Source organism: Muntiacus reevesi, chromosome 3 (assembly GCF_963930625.1).
Source record: "Muntiacus reevesi chromosome 3, mMunRee1.1, whole genome shotgun sequence".
Lineage (NCBI taxonomy): Eukaryota > Metazoa > Chordata > Mammalia > Artiodactyla > Cervidae > Muntiacus > Muntiacus reevesi.
Genome location: NC_089251.1, coordinates 185,700,317 through 185,717,045, shown reverse-complemented (window position 1 = coordinate 185,717,045; position 16,729 = coordinate 185,700,317). Strand labels below are relative to the sequence as shown.

Genomic DNA, 16,729 nt, shown 5'->3' with positions numbered 1-16,729 from the left:
TCCAACGGATTTTCCAGGCAAGAATATTGGAGTGGGTTGCCATTTCCTTCTCCACAATCTTCCTAGCCCAGGGATCGAACCTGGGTCTCCTGCATTGCAGGCAGATTCTTCACTGTGTGAGTAACCAGGGAAGTCCCAAAGGACATCAAACACGTTGCCAAATTGCACTATTTAAAAAAAAAGAAGACAACAGAGGAATCAAATGTGATCTAGATATGCCTGGCTGGGATCAGGTATAGAGGCCAGAGGTTACTACTGGGTAGAAGCTAGTGCTATAAGCAGATAGGGTAGGGGGTCCCGGAAAGAGAATCAGGCAGGGCTTTTTTGACTTAAGAGAAGCCATTTTTTGGCGTAAGCCTCTTTGTGGTGTAAGCCTCACTGTAACACTTGTCCTTTAACATGTCTCAGTAACTAACCATCCTAATAGAATGAAAGAATGCAAGAACAAACCACTGTTTTCAGGCAAGAGAAGTAACAATAGCAAAGATATTTTTGCTATGTTAATCAAAGTCTTTAAAGACCCCCAGTTCTGTTTCAATGTTAAAGATCAATTGAAACCTAAGGCATGATGGTGCTGAAACTTTCCTGACCCTCAGTGACATCAATCAACTAAAGCTTGTACCCTATCGGCCTTTGCCCCAGCTCTATGCTGGAATCCCCTCTGCTCATTCCCCATCACGAACAAGCATACACCACACACTCCCCTTCATGAATGGGCATGTACTCTTAGCTCAAAACTTCCCCCAGTTTTGCTGTTTGGGAGGACACCACTTTGGGAAAGATCCTCAGTGTTCTTCTTGCTTGCTGCAAGGAATAAGTCCTTCCTTCTCCCAATTGATCTCTGGCGTGGCTGTCTTTTGGCTTAATATCCTCCAAGAAGTGAAGCCAGATTTCCTCACAGTACCCTGAACTGTAGTAATGGCTATAGAAGATATACAAGGAGGGGCGGTCAGGTTGGGGTAGGACGTGAGCAATGAGTTCGGTGTCTGACATAGTGTAAGTCATAGCCCCATGGTCCGCTATTTAGATATGCCCAGTCTGTGTTCAGGAGAAGCTAAACTATCGCAAAGAGCCTAGAAGTACAGGTAATAATGGGAACTGTCAAATTCATTTGAAAAGTGTCCATGTTCGACCTGGAACACCTTTGTTCAGTTAAATTGACAGACTTTGCTTTTTGGTAGAGACACAAATTTCTTGGCAGATTTATACCCTGAACTGGCCTGGTGGGTTCTGGGAGCTAGCTCTATTTCCCACCCAGCAAGGATCCCTACCTTGAGCTGATAACTCTCTAGAGCCGATGTGGGTCTGCGCGGGCTCTGTCTGCCTCCGGGTGACACGGGCAGCCCAGGGGCCCAGACTGTATGGGACCCACTGCAGGAGGAGCGGGAGGTGGGGAGCCGGGGGACCAGTCCCTGACCATGGGGGCAGCCCTGGCCGGGATGCCGAACGCTCAGAATCCCGTTTCACAGTGAGAAACCACAGTGGCCAACAGACAAAGGAGAATGAGAACTGAAATCACCTCCCAGTCGGTAAAAGCAGGTTTTTTTACAGAGGAGGAAAATCAGACACAGAGAAGTTCAGTGGTTTATTCAAGGTCACCAACAATCAGGTTTCGGAGCTGAAGCTGGAATGCATTCTTTTCATTACAGCATTTCTAAGGTCTCTTTCAGCCTTTAAAACCTATGCTTTATAAAAGCAGTTTATAAATAGAATGGGGGTGCTAGAAGTTTCTAAATAGCACCACACACCAAACACTGCTATTTAAAAGAGAGAACTAATTGGAATTCATCAATCTCACAATTCAGACGCCTCACATTAATTTTGTGCATTGGAGCAAAACTCGAATGGCAGATCATTTGAATGCAGGTCAGATAGATTGCATTTTCAGATCTTCCAGAACATTCAAAAGCTCTTTCAAGCATGTGGGATTTTCACTGATCTTCCCTAGGACACAGCAACGGGGCTGGTAAAGAAGAAAAAAATTCCCCAAGATGTCCCCAGCTCAAAAAGGAAGAACAACTGCAGTGATAGCACACATTTATAGATAGATAAAGCCATTGTCTAGAAATAGTGAAAAAATAGCAACTGATGACTCCGCTGGCTGATGGACTCACTGGGAAGGGGCTTCCCTCAGGTCACACCAAGCCAGGCTTCCGGAGCTGGACTTGGAGTGAATCAGAGAGATGAAGGGTGGGGTCTCGAGAGGACCAGGCTGAGAGGCTCTCACCTGCCAGCTGCCGCCTGCAGATGCAATCACAGGCCCAGACTCGGCTGTGGCTGGAAGCTGCCAGCTATAGAGCCAACAGAGAATCTTCCAGAGAACAGGAGACAGGAAGGCAATATGTCCCTCCCTGACCCCATCTCATTTCCTCTCTCACTCTTTTCTCCGTCTGGGGTCACCTAAATTTCCCCTCCAACCCTTTCCTTTGTCTCATTCTTATTCTTCCTTCTCTGCCCCTCTTTCCCGTTCTTTTCCCCCTTTACCATGCCTCTTCTCCTGGTCTTCTCCTCCATCGTCACACTCAGTCAGTCGTGTCTGACTCTTCGAAAGTCAATGGACTCCTGTAGCCCGCCAGGCTCCTCTATCCATGGGATTTTCCAGACAAGAATACTGGAGTGGGTTGCCATGCCCTCCTCCAGGGGATCTTCCCAACCCAGGGATTGAACCCATGTCTCTTGCATCTCCTGCATCGCCGGGTAGATTCTTTACCACTACACCATCTGAGAAGCCCATCCTCTACTCCAACCCTGGTCTATTACTGGGTGCATAGAAATGAAGTTGCTTTCAATCAGTATAAGTCAATAATGTCAATGTCTTAAAAAGACTAGCTTTATGAATAATAAGTGGGACCTGTCCTTCCCTCCCAAAAGGCTCTAGTGACTCCAAGTGATCACGGACAGAGCCACCAAGGGATCAGGGACCACCAGCCCTAAGAGGTCACGCCAGGCTCCAGAAAGAGCACCATCTTGGTCCCCTGGTTGCCTGGATGGCCAAGCGTCAGAATCTTCAGAAGTTACCAATATGGGTTCTATGCTCCATTCTTAACTGAGATGCTAAACTGGACATATACAGGAACTACCCCTTCCAGCACATAGAATAGGTAGAAATACTGGGTTAAAAAAAATACATCTATTGTTTTTGTTTAGTAACTAAGGTGTGTCCAGATCTTTGTGACCCCATGGAATGTAGCCTGCCAGACTCCTCTGACCATGGGATTTCCCAGGCAAAAATACTGGAGGGGGTTGACATTCCCTTTATATATATAATTTGCTATATAACATATGTATATGCTGGATAACACAACCAGATCCAAAAGAAAGAAATAAAATCTTGAGAACAAGACCTCTAAGGACATAGCTGTGGAAAGATGTTTGACTCAGGTAATCCTCAGATGTCTTGGGGGGAGTTATGTGTCTCAGAACTGTTGCTCTAGAGTTTTAGCCCCAAGCCCTTATGTAATAGGTGGCTAAAACTAGGCTCCTTCCATAAAGCCAAGTGTGAAAAAGCCAAGTGCCACCCCTGATGAGTGACCAGAAAATTCTACTGCAAAGTGATAAAGTTACTAGCATTTCTTCCAATCACTTTTGAGGCTGATCAACCCATAACTCTAATAATGGGCCCTCTCTGAAAGTTTTAACCTATTCAGATGACAGAACCAGAAGAATCTTGCAATGAAACCTACTTTAATTCTGTACTTTGCATTGCATGGGCTTCCCAGGTGGTTCAGTAGTAAAGAGATGTAGGAAATGTGGGTTCCACCCCTGGGTTGGGAAGATCCCCTGGAGAAGGAAATGGTTACCCACTCCAGTATGGAAAATCCCATGGACCGAGGGGCCGGGTGGGCTACAGTCCGTAAGGTCGCAAAGAGTCGCAACTGAACACGGTGCGGCAACATACAGCAGTCAGCAAATAAGCAGTTAGAGAAAGAGGCGCATGGATGTCTCGAGCCATAGCCTTAGAATATCACCCAGGATCCATCGCTCTTTCATTTGCCCAGACCCGGTACCAGACACACGTCATATGTATCCAACAGGCACCCCTTATTGGGTTTTATGGATGTTAATTAAGAGCTTTATTGTTGGCAGGCCATTCAGAGACACTCCGCTGGAAAGAGGCAGCCTCACTGAGGTTGTAAATGTGTCTGAGCCTCCCACGGAGACTTAACGGAGCAGCAGCATGGTAGGATGACTCAGGCACATGTTGATTCTGCAGTGTGTCTGTGAAGCCAGGCCATCCAGGTCACTGAAATACGAATTTACAATGGGCTTTTCCATCCCCCCGGGTAGTAATGCCTTCATGGTAGAATTTGATGAGTTCGCTACATACTGTCACAAGATAAGCCAGCTCCTCTGAAGTAGGACATGGGGTCCTGGTTTCTAACCGCAAATGAGAAGAGGACAAGGAGGTTTGGCGACTTGCTCACCAAGAGCTGGGCTTGGGTCCAGGTTTCTGATTCACTACACCAGCAGCCCAGAGGGCTTTTCCTTCCAATGACCATGACCTTCTACTATCCTTCTCTTTATACGTTGACTTGAGCTATCCCACACTTGTTTTTTTATTGTAGTAAAATACACACAGCATATTCTAACCACCTTTAAATGTGCAGTGCAGTGACATTAAGTACATTTCCACTATTGTTCAACCAACAGCACCATCCACCTCCAGAACATTTTTCTCATCCCACACTGAAACTCTGTACCCGTTAAACAATAACCCTGCGTCGCCTCCTCTCCCAGTCCCTGTAACCGCTGCTCTACTCTGCATCTCCATGAATTTGATGATTCCAGGGGCCTCATGTAAAATCATACACTCTGTCCTTCTGCCTCTGGCTTATTTCACTTTGCATCATGTTTTCAGTTTCATCCATACAGAAGCAACGATCAGAATTTCCATCACTTGTTAAGGCCGAATAATATTCCATGGTATGCATAGACTACATTTTATTTATTGATCTGTTTAAGACGCCCTGGTCCGACAGGCACCCTACCACTTCCAGCTGTTTGCAGTGCCGCCCCCTAGTGGCCGTTACCACAATGGCGCTCCCACTTCCTACCCCAACTCTGCGGGGCATCTGGCCGTCCGGTGACTGCCCTAGTCTTTTGGGAACATCCACTGCCGGGTCCTAGCTCTTTCTGCTGCTGCTGCTAAGTCACTTAAGTCGTGTCCGACTCTTTCTAGACTTCGACAATTAACCAGGCCATGCCTCAGCCATACCTGATCCTGGCTGAACTATACAGCAAAGCCACCTCTCCTTACCGCCTGGTCCAAGCTCTTCTCAAGTCCTGTACGTAGTAAGTAAAATTAGCTATGTGCCAAGAAAACCCCATGAACAGAGGAGCCTCAAGGGTGGGGTCACAGAGAGCTAACACGACTGAGTACACACATGCATGCATGCATGTTCACTAGGATTTGTGAACTCCAATTCAGATGTAAAAGAATAATTCATGATTAGAGAGGAATTTCTCTTTCATTACTTGAGAAGCACTTTTGTCCTCAGTGTATATTTCCTCAGCTGGTCAAGAAACATTCATAATGAAGCCATCTTCAGCCTGATGAAAGTCACACTGTCCAGACGATAGAGACCAGGAGCCATAAACCCAGTGGCCGGATCTCACTCACTTCCCCTCCCTGAGGTCCACCGGGATTCCTGTGGGGACAGGCTACCCGGAGCCTCAATGCCCACCCAGCTCTCCCACTCCAGGACTCTCCCACTCCAGGACCCGCAAGGCAGCAGAGAAATGAAAGGCATCAGCTCTTCCTGCCTTCTGATACAGAGCAGCGCTGTGCAAAGAAACAGCCAGCCCCAAAGGAGTGCACATTTCCCCAGACACCTTCCATCACTGCACCAGGAAGGCATTCAGTGGACATCAGCTCATAGGCCAGGTCAATGCCAAGGACAATCAGCCGGGTTGGACTTTCCTTTTTTTTTTCTGTTCCTGCCCTTGAGCACAACTTGAAGGTACAGTGAGTTTCTCCTCATCCATCCCCATTCCCTGCCAGCAACCAGAACAAAACCACTCAGCCATTTCCTTGAAAACTGCACAGCCTGCAGAAAGGCCAAGTTCAGAAACCGCACCAGGGAACATTAGTTGTCACGCCACCTCACATGCTGTCTCAAGGATCTGTAACCTAATATGAGTCCCCATAATCTTCACATTTCATCTGACTTAGCAATACTCGGTGACAGATATGCATGTACAGATCACAGGGGAGCCCGTGATGCAAGCTCTGAGCACAGGTTGTTCCGATCCTATCTGAGAAATACCTAAGGGCGGGGGAGGTGGATCGAGGGGAGACTGTGTGATGATGCAGATCTTAAAAAAAATTCCAGAGACTGGCACACATATCAAATTACTCTGTAAAACACACCAAAAATAAAAAATGAAAAGAATGAGGTGTTCTACATCCCCAGTCCTGGATGAGGGGCTCCCAGCGGCATCAGGCACACAAATGCAGTACCCACTGCAGGCCCTCCGCCTGGTTCTGTAGAGAGGACTTCATACTGTTTGTAATAGGAGCCACCCCTACGTCCTCATCTCTGCTGAGCAGACATTTCCAGGACAGGAAAACAAATAATTATTATTTTGTTGTTGATGGTGGTGGTCATGCAGCTTGCAGAATCTCAGTTCTCCAGGAACTGAAGCCAGACCATGGCAGTGAAAGCTCAGAATCCTAACCACTAGGCCACCAGGGAACCCCCAAACAATTATCTCCCTAAAAAATTAAACCCTGAAAGCAAACGAAGGTGAGCAGGATGTGGTCCCAGAGCCCCCATCCCTGCCCTGCCCCCTACCACAGTTGTAAAGCACAATTCACTAATATCATTCCTACTGGAGAGGATTTGGGGCTGGGGATAACTAGGTCAACTCTGGACTCTATTTCCCCATGACCTTAAAGCAGTGGTCCCCAACCTTTTTGGCACCAGGGACCAGTAATGTGGAAGACAATGTTTCCACAGATGGAGGAGCGGGCGGATGGTTTGGGGATGATTCAAGCCGCATGAGATCTCAGAGGTTGCCTTAAAGCCACCTGCCTGTTGTTTAAGGACAGCCCAAACCTAGATAAACAAACCCCCTCCGAGCCAGCCAGGGCTCCCAGGCACCATCTCAGTGTCAGCGTTTTCCATGCATCAGACGGCAGAGCCAGCCACGTGGGGCTCAATGACTGAATGAGGCCAAGTAGGACTGAGGCAGAGTGAGCCCGTAACTCTGGTCAGTTGCAGGACATACGTCATTTCACAGCTCCAACAGAGGGCAGTGGGTATAGAAATATCTGCATCTTAAAATCCCACCCTAACATCTTTGAGGTCAACCCTGCTAGAGAAATGGAACAGTCTGTGAACTTAGGCTACAAAGGATTTACAAAGTTGTTGAAGTCTTTCTTATGAAACATGCACTTTCAGGGGTGCGATTATTTAATTCAGGAAATCTCCATTCAGTGCAAAACATCAGGTCAAGAATAAATATCCAAATGGGAAAACTCCACACCATAAAATAAATATCTAAGAGGCCAAGTAATGGTTAATGGGAGACCAGAAATTCCTAGAGGAAAGGAAACGAGGATGTGAAAGTCATCGTGAACCAATCAGCTCCCCGGAAGACAGCAAGTGTCCCCAAATTAAACAGAGATTCCCATGGCCCCAGTTAACCCACCTCCGAGGACCTGGTTTCTTTTAAGGAAACTCAGATTGAACGCAATTCACTCACAGTTACCTCGGGCTAGGCAAAGGGATGAGAGAGATGTCTGTTTAGAAGCATCCTCTAAACTCACCAATTCCCGAGGAATGGAATCATCCTAAGGGAAAGGGTAACAGCAATGCATTACTAAATTGTTTGCTTGGAAACACATTTCCTTTTCTAGCATTTCAGCATCTCACCCCTCAACAAAAACCTGTGCCTTTCCAGATCTTGATGATTTCCCTTCGCCTTGTGATAATATCCACCTTGCTTTGTATTGTATTTATTTACATGACTTCGTGTTACTTAATTCTGGTTCCGTTGTTTAGCCACCTTTTTCATTCTCCCTCACTTAAAAGCTCTGTGAAATGAAAGACTCAGAACCTGTTCTTTTTGAGTTCCATTGTCTGACCCTACAAATAGCAAGGGCGTTCAAAATATTCTCATTCAATATTGAAAATATAACACACTAAGAAATAAATCCTTGATGAAATCTCTGTTCTCAGTCATTACTGAAAAGATTCCTTTCAGATACAAAATCTTGAGAAAACTATGAAAAAATGTCCACTTCCATTTCACAGGACCTGGACTTCCTTCCACTTTACCATCACAGACTAATAAAAGTTAGGCTTGGTCAAGTCCCTGCGGGTAAGGTCAACTCCTTTTTTCATTGACCTTCTTAAAATGATGATTCTACCCACTAACATCCACTTTTTTCATTTCTGTTCTCGAACAAGCTTGGAACCCAGAGGTGCAGAATCTGTACTAGCCTTTGCATTTTATCTTTGCTCAGATGCCATTCTCTGAGTACACGGGGCCTTGAAAACCCAGTTTAAAAACCCCAATTACTCACAGCATCCACATCACTTGCCCTCCAACTGGGTGTGTTTTTCTCCCAGAATATTCTCATCCAAGCATAAATCCAAATATTTCTTCACTTAGCTGTAGTGGGCGTATTTTTTCTTTAAGTGATGGGAAATATACAAAATAAAGGGGAGGGACTTCTCTGGTGGTTCAGTGGTTAAGCATCTGCCTTGCAGTGCAGGGGACCGGGGTTCCATCCCTGGTCAGGAAACTAAGAACCTGCATGCTGCTCCACAACTAGAAAGCCTGCACCCTACGACTACTGAGCCTGCATGAGACACCCAAAGATCCTGTGTGCAGCCAAACAAATAAGTAAGCAAAAAAAGGGGGATCAACATATGCCAGGCTTCCCTGGGGGCTCAGATGATAAAGCATCCGCCTGCAATGCAGGAGACCAAGGTTCGACCCCTGGGTCGGGAAGATCCCCTGGAGTAGGGAGCAGCAACCCACTCCAGTGTCTTGCCTGGAGAATTCCATGGACAGAGGAGCCTGGTGGGCTACAGTCCATGGGGTCGCAAAGAGTCTGAGGCGACTAAGCGACAGTGAAATGAAAGACTCAGAACCTGTTCTTTTTGAGTTATGCCACGCCAAAGTATACTGCTTTGGTATAGGGATTATTTTGAACTGCAAACAAAATATTTACCAAAAAAAACAGGGCATAAATTCCTGTGTGAAGGTGTCTCCCGCCCTCTCCCAGACCGGAAAGAGAACAACCTTTATGAGACAGAGACAGTGCCTAGATGAGTCTGCGTGAACAAACCTTACAAAATAACCCTCATTTGCCATTCACTTCTGGAGGAGGAGATGGAAACCCGCTCCAGTATTCTTGCCTGGACAAGTTCAAGGACAGAAGAACCTGGGGGCTACAGTCCATGAGGTCTCAAAGGATCGGGCATGACTAAGCGACTCAGCACGCACACACTGTTAGCTTCCCGCGTGTATTTACCTTCCCACAAGTCACCATTCCCAGAAGCCCTAACTCTACCTCCTTCTTCGCTCCGTCCTTTCTCCACAATTTATCACCTTTGTTAAGATGGCATATAAGCCCTTCCCCCCAAGTATAACTCCTTTTTAGAAGGCTTCATTTTCTCTGGAGCCCTCATACTCATAAAATTGTGACGCCTTTGCTCTTGTTAATCTTTTGTCAGTTTAATATACAGGCCCCAGGTATAAACCTAAGAATATAGAGGAAAAGTGTTTTTTTTTTCCCCTATGCTACAGAAATAAGGTGAAAATTTTTATTTCTCATCCATGGATGGAATTCAGAATTTTGCATGTGTCACGATGAAGGAGCCATCATAATAAGAATGGGTTGAGGGAAGGAAAATAATGGCTTCAGGGTTTTCAGGAGATGAAAGTAGAACTTGTGAATGATATGTCCAAACTCTGGCCCCAGGGACTTTTCTGGTCCATGATGTCACCTCTTCATTGAATGGCTAGATCACCCCACTAAAAGGCTTCATTTTATAAGGTACAAATTATTGCTTTAATGAATTTAACCCAGAACACTTGAGTCAATACATATCTGATTTTAAATTCCCACAAAACCGTAGCTCATGCTGCCCGTTTAACATTTTGTCATTAGATTGACTTATCAGTACCTACACTCTCTCTTGTATCTTCAAGTACAAAGTGTTTCCCCCTCCTTCGGATCCCAGACACACATTTTGGAGAGTATTACAGAAATTCTATGAGTCACTCTAGACGACCTAAGGCAATGGTGGTACAACCATTGCCTTTCAGCCACACAGTGAAGCCTACGCCTTCCTGAGTGGTGGTCGAGAGGTGACATTTAATGAACTCTCTGAATGCTATGCGCCTGAACAGGACCTGGGCCAGGACACACCTCCTGGTTGGTCTGAGGGCCTGAATCCATTACCCGCCACTGGGGCCACAACCCTCTGCCAAGGAACAAGCAGCCTGGCTTCAGATGTTGCGTTGTCTGATGGGCCAGACACCTGGTTTCTGTACTCGTGTTTGTGGGATGGACAGGCCTACCCAGAAATCAGTCAAGATTAGCCTGACCATGGCAACTCAGCCTCAGCCTCACTGTAAACCAGGCATTGTTTCTCCAGAAAGAAAGACAGTTGATATAGTCATATAATGATCCTTATTTTTAAATTCAGTCTAAGTACAGTAAACTTATATTCAGGTTCCACTCTGTCAAAGGCACTGATCTAGGATCAGCAGGAATAAAGAAAAATCCTGGCATTCATCTAACATAAAATACAATCCCTGCCTTCCAGGAGTTTACAATCCACAGAGAATGAAACAACGTTGAAACTCATCTTCAGAGCACTGCATGGAAAACACACAGAGACACTGACGTGTTTCAAAATACATAAATGATGAAAAAAAAGCAGGGGGGAACAGGGCTGGGCCATCTTCAGATCCTTCAGAACTTGAAAATTAAATGCTGCCTTGTGCATGCTTGACCTCTAAAGCAATCCACATAGGATATACAAAGTTATCTATAGTTGCCAAGATTTAAGTCGTTTTTCCAAAATGGACTGATGAAGACAGAAGCAGGATTTTCCTGTAATGAAGGAGAGGTGAATGACAGGGTCAGTGTGCTGAACAGTCTGGAGCAATCACAGCATTTATTTCAGTTTCTAGGGCTATGTGAGTACTTGTGATGGATAGCAAAGCATAAACAACAGTCAAAAGGCAGAAATAGTAATTGCTCAGCTTATCATGCCAGGGACTGTCATATTCTTTACAATAAACAATATGGTTCAAAGGTTCACAAGGGTGAGAAGTCTGGCATGGGGCAATGTTTTCACTCCTCATCTTTTTTTGACAGTTACAAGAAATCTAGGGAAGGGATTTTCTTGTCTAATTGTTTCTAACCTTAAAGTTCATGGAGTTAGTCTTACTCAAGATTAGGATGCACTAGCAACATCCTGAGGAAAGGGTGCAGCACATTCCCTGGAACCACTGTCCAGGAGATGCGAACTCTCCGGCTTTATTTAGGCCATCAGAGGAAGGGCAGGGGGCAGAGCCAGTGCGGTCACAGCTCGGGGCAAGCGCTTTATGTCGCTTCCACCGGGAACAGGGCATGTCCATCCTGATGATGGAACGCAGTCTGACCGCGGACCACGAACTCAGCCCAAGTGCCGGCCAGGGGCCATGGGATCCCGAGGAGTTATAAATAACCCCTTCGAACTGCTTCCTGGTGATTTATTACTACTGAGTGTGAGAGTGTATTTCCCCGAAGATACCTGAAGTGAATGCAAAAATGGATTCCAGAAGCATGCATTTTGCTGAACTTGAAACATCAGAGAAATGATTTTAAAACCCAACCCCACCCCACCCCCCACCCAAAAGATAAATAAGATGATCATCAAGTTTTTACCTGTCTTAATGATTCTCACATGCTTTGATTTCGCAGGGATGTTGCAGGAAAATCAGATTTCTTCTGTTCAGAGACTCATCCGTCCCTGCTGTTCACTTCCCAGCAGCAGACCCTGTAATCGGATAAGCGGACCCCTTGAGAGGCTGCGGGCAGAGCGCTCAGCGCCCCGCAGCCACACGGGCAGCGGGCACCTGGCGCTCGGGGCGCCGCCCTTGCTGTCGGCACCGCGCAATACGGTCCAGGGCTCCCCCACCTCACCCCTGCCGCTCATCCACCCCTGACAGGCGCACCACCCTTGCTCAGAGTCCAGAAAGGGGTTCCCATCTCCTCCACCGTTCCCTATGTCTGAAATGGAAACATCGAAATGAAGTAACTTCTTTTACATAAAAACTCAAACTGTAATTAAGAACCTACCCCCTCCATCCCCATGTCTTATCCTCGGTGGAGACAGAGGCCAGCTGCTTACTACCTGTTGGAGGAAGTCCAAATACTTATCAGAACTTGCAATTATTTCCACTGTCCTCAGAATACCTCTACCTCTCCCGTGCTTGGATCTCTGCATGTCCAGTTCTACTGAGAGTCTCTGTTGGCTGTTAAGATCTTTGGCAGGTCAGGTAACCTCTCCGGGCCTCTGTGGTCCATGTGGGAGTAGGAGGGAACTGGACAGAGTGAGCTCAAGGTACCTGGCAACTCCACCTTGTTATGATTCAGTGACTCCCCCAGTCCTTACTGTTCCAAGGAGTATTTCTCAGTGCTTCGTTGAATACTGTTGAGTCACACTGGAATGGTAATTATGTGAGATTGGAGAACAATGATATCTCCTGAAATAAAGATTGGGCTGAGGAATGTGGATGAGGAGGCAATGAGGTGTGGGATGGGAAAGCTTCATCAGAGCAGGGAGATGGCATATCGGGGGCCAACAGACAAGATCAGGGCCAATTCTGGCCGCTTGATGAACGGCCAGCTGCAGTCAGAAATACGACTCTTCCCAGAAGAGCTACCTAGCGTTTGTTTGGCAGAAGCCATAGAGTGTTGATGCCAGTGGTTTGCACAAGGCCTCTGAGTGAGTCAGTACTGACGGTGGCGCTGACGAGCGTGGCCGCAGAAACTGACAATGTAAATGCTTGGGACCGACCGTTAGACTAATGAACCCCGGGACACATTCCAGAGGCTTGCTTTAGACACACATGAACATAATGTCTTCCTCAAAGTACACCCTGAAACGGGTCATCCGCAAAGCCTGCTATGAGGGGCTCATCAATGAGACATTCTGGGGTGGACCCACTCACTGTTAAAGGAGGCCACAGGAAGCTGCAGGCACCCCCAAGAAAAGGATTAAGCAAATTGCCAGGAGCTAAGCAAATCCAAAAGAAAGGACCGCACGCTTTGGAGATGTATTTTAAAACTATGGGCTCTGGCTTAGGGGAGCATTCACTACGGAGGGCCAGAAGGGCCTCTCACCCTCCTGTGTTCATAGGAGGGAAAGGACGGGTGAGACGGGAAGAGGGGTCTCCTGGGTCGGCCTCTCTAGAGCATCGTGCTGGACAGACAGGCAGCACTCAGGGTGCTGGAGGACATCTTCCAAGCTTAGTTCAGTTACGTTTCCAAAATCGTTTGACTTTAAAAATTGAAAACCAGTAACAGATATTGAGATATTCAAAATGTTCTTATTCAGTGGCTAAGTCATGTCCGACTGCAACCCCACGGACTGTAGCAAGCCAGTCTTTCTTCACTGTCTTCACTGTCTCCTGGAGTTTGCTCAAACTTATGTCCGTTGAGTCAGTGATGCTGTCTAACCATCTCATCCTCTGCCACTCTCTTCTCCTTTTGCCTTTAATCTTATATATTCAAAATATATAAATATTAATTTTAGTATTAAGTAGCGTGTAAGGCCCATAAAGATAGAAATGTGATTTTTATGTTACCGAAAATTTCCATCCAAAGAAAAGATTACGCTTTTACGCTTACCCCTTCAATTTTTCCAAGTCATGTCACATTTCATTTTGCCTTGTCTTATCATGCTATCTAAATAATTTTTTGTAATGGAAAAAATAAATAAATAAATAGTTTTTTTTGTTTCTTTTATTCTAATGGATAGAATAGCCTACATGTACTTGTTTACAGGTCTAAGATCGTCCAGATTATTAAACGTATTTTTAATCAATGTTCTCTAGTCACTATCTCCTGTCTTCCCTGTTCTAATTTGGGCCAACTGCTTTCTAGGCCTGATTAACAGCTGATAACTTGAAATGTCTTTCCATTTTATTCCTCAGACAGTTCTGGTCATTGCATTCAGTTTTCTTTTTCTATATCCCCAAGTCATTTCAGGAGGAGGACATAGAAGAAAATTTCTGAGACATCGGATAACTTACTTTGCCTTAATTCTGAAGTAACAGTTTGTTGGCTATTAAATGAGGCTCAATTTTCCCTGATAACTTTGAAGTCTTTCTCCACTGTCTTCTAGTATCAATAATATTCATATAAAGTAAGATGACAGTCTTCTAGGGCTCTTTTTGTGTTTTTTACTTTGTGTGGCCCTTTTTTTTTTTTTTTTTTTTTGGTAGATATTCTGGTAATTCTCTCTACAAGCTTTATATTAGGAATTTCAGATTTTCAACAGACTAGTAGTCAGCACTTGGTGAATATTTTCCATCTGAAACTTTTTTTTAGTTCAGGGAAATTATCTTTTCTAATTTATTTCATTACTCATTTTTGTTCTCTGAGCATGGATTAGTTACATATTAATAAGTTTCTAGATCTATCTGCCATCTCAGCTTTTGGATATTTTCCTTTTCAGTCATTCTGTACATTCTGAGCTATTTTCTCAACTTTATCTTCCAGATACTAATTTAGTTTTCAGTCAAACCAGTGATTCAGTTCTACTGAGTTTTAAAATGCATTTGGGGAATGTTTAATTTGTCGTTGCTTCTCTCCTGTTTTCTGCCTGCTCTTTTTTCATAGCAGCCTACCCTTTTGTCTGAATCCACTGTTGTCTCAGACCTCTCTGAAGATGCTAATTCAATTTTTTTTTGTCATTTTCCTTTTGTGTTTCTCCTGTGGTCCGTCACTTTTCACACATCTTGATATTTCTCTTTTACCAAATATTTGATGATCCCTGATTGGTCAGTAATATTTTTTAATAAAAAAGCATGCTGGCTGATTATTACAGGTAATTGGCAAAGTTATTCATTGCAGTTTGGAAGAACACTTTACCCATGAAACTCATCACTGAATGGGGACTAACTTTACACGTCTGAGTGTGAGGGGATCAGAGACAGGCTTCTTTTTAGGGTATGTGGACAGTCCAGGTTGTACCCTCATAACTATGAAAGTGACGAGAACTTCACCGTGGGAAGTGAAATTCTTTGGTGGATTTCACTGCTAGGTGGAGTTGCCTTTCCTTCCGCCTCCTCTGAGTTGCAAGCAAAGGGCCCGAGTTATCTCGGGCTCTGTGCCAACATCTCCCTTGATTTTTTATTTCAGTTCTGAGCAAACCCCACCCCCCACCCAAACCACCCCCCACACACACACACAAAGGCAGCACTCCGCTTGGGTGGAACTCTGTAGTGGGGTAGGCACAGACAAATATGGTACCCTTAGCTGGTATGAGATGGCTGGAGAAGGATAAGGTCTTATAATAAAACTCACCCACTTGGGACAGAACTGATGAGGAAAGGTCTAACAGGGGTGCTAAGACATTGTATCTAATGGATTGAAGAACTGAGAACCAAGGCAGTGGTGAGTTGAGGGAGAACAGCCTTTGGTCAAATCTGCATCCATGAGACTGCCATGTGAGCCCAGGGGAGCTTCTAGAGACCACAAGAGACCCAGAAGCAGGGAGATGGTCCCCAGGGTGTCTGTCGGCAGGAAGCAGGCACCTCCAGAAGGAAAATCCAGATCCTGGACAAGGCTGACTCCAAATTCCAGGGAGGAAAGATTCCCGGACAGAAAACCAGCATGTTGGGAGATGGGTATTCAGGCACCAGGAGCTAAGAGCTTCAGTTGTCAGAATTTGGACTGAAGATAGGACTTAGGTATTAGAAATAAGGATGAAGCTTGGGCCAGATCAACTACAAGAGTGAAGATGTAGATTCTTAGACACTGGAGCTACAGAATTTCTTCCTGCTGACACTCAGAATTGGTCCTAGACTTACCTGATCAAGGTCAAGGACCCTAGTCACAGAAGAGGGAAAGAGAGGAAAGGAGAGGGGGCAGAAGTTAGAAGCTAAGAACCAGGTGTAATCTGACACTACCACGTGACCTCAAAGGGACTTGTCATTTTCAGCATTTGTAAACAAGCCAACATATGCCAAATCCTACACAAAATGATACAGATTATTCTGTACGCCTGCCCCGATCCCCCATACATTGTGCAACCAATACACCGGGGCCCCAGGAAGCCCTCATTCCATCTTGCGACCCGTTCTGGGCACCCTCTGCACAGCCGGGCACTGGGCTGCGATCTGAGGCTTCAGAGGGGAGGAATTCCCGTCCCATCAGGAAGAGAGATGGGTGAACAGATAGTTTTGGTCAGCGTGGGAAGGACCGTACCAGAACTTGGGAAAGGGTTGGCTGCATAGATTGGGTTGCATGGCTGAGTGGAGTGAGGCAGGAGAGAGGAGGGAGGGGCAAAGTAGGACAGAGACACAGCGGGGAGACCCAGCACGACGTGTTCTACAAACCACTGAAGTGCGAAGTGATGGTTGCTCAGTTGTGTTCAAGCCTTTGTGACCCCGTGAACTGTAGCCCACCAGGCTCCGCTGTCCATGGGATTTTCCAGGCAAGAACACTGGTGTGGTTTGCCCTTCTCCAGGGGATCTTCCCCACCCAGGG

The 16,729-nt window shown here is 45.8% G+C and overlaps 1 long non-coding RNA gene across 1 annotated transcript; it reads right to left on the bottom strand.

The window, feature by feature from the left end:
• Window positions 1–9,272: 9,272 nt before the first annotated feature.
• On the bottom strand, window positions 9,273–15,379 carry LOC136163334 (uncharacterized). The gene is made up of 3 exons (XR_010662220.1): window positions 12,311–15,379; window positions 11,897–12,008; window positions 9,273–11,077 (listed from the first exon to the last, which is right to left on the bottom strand). It is a non-coding gene; the product is annotated as an uncharacterized lncRNA (long non-coding RNA).
• Between the last annotated feature and the right edge of the window lie 1,350 nt (window positions 15,380–16,729).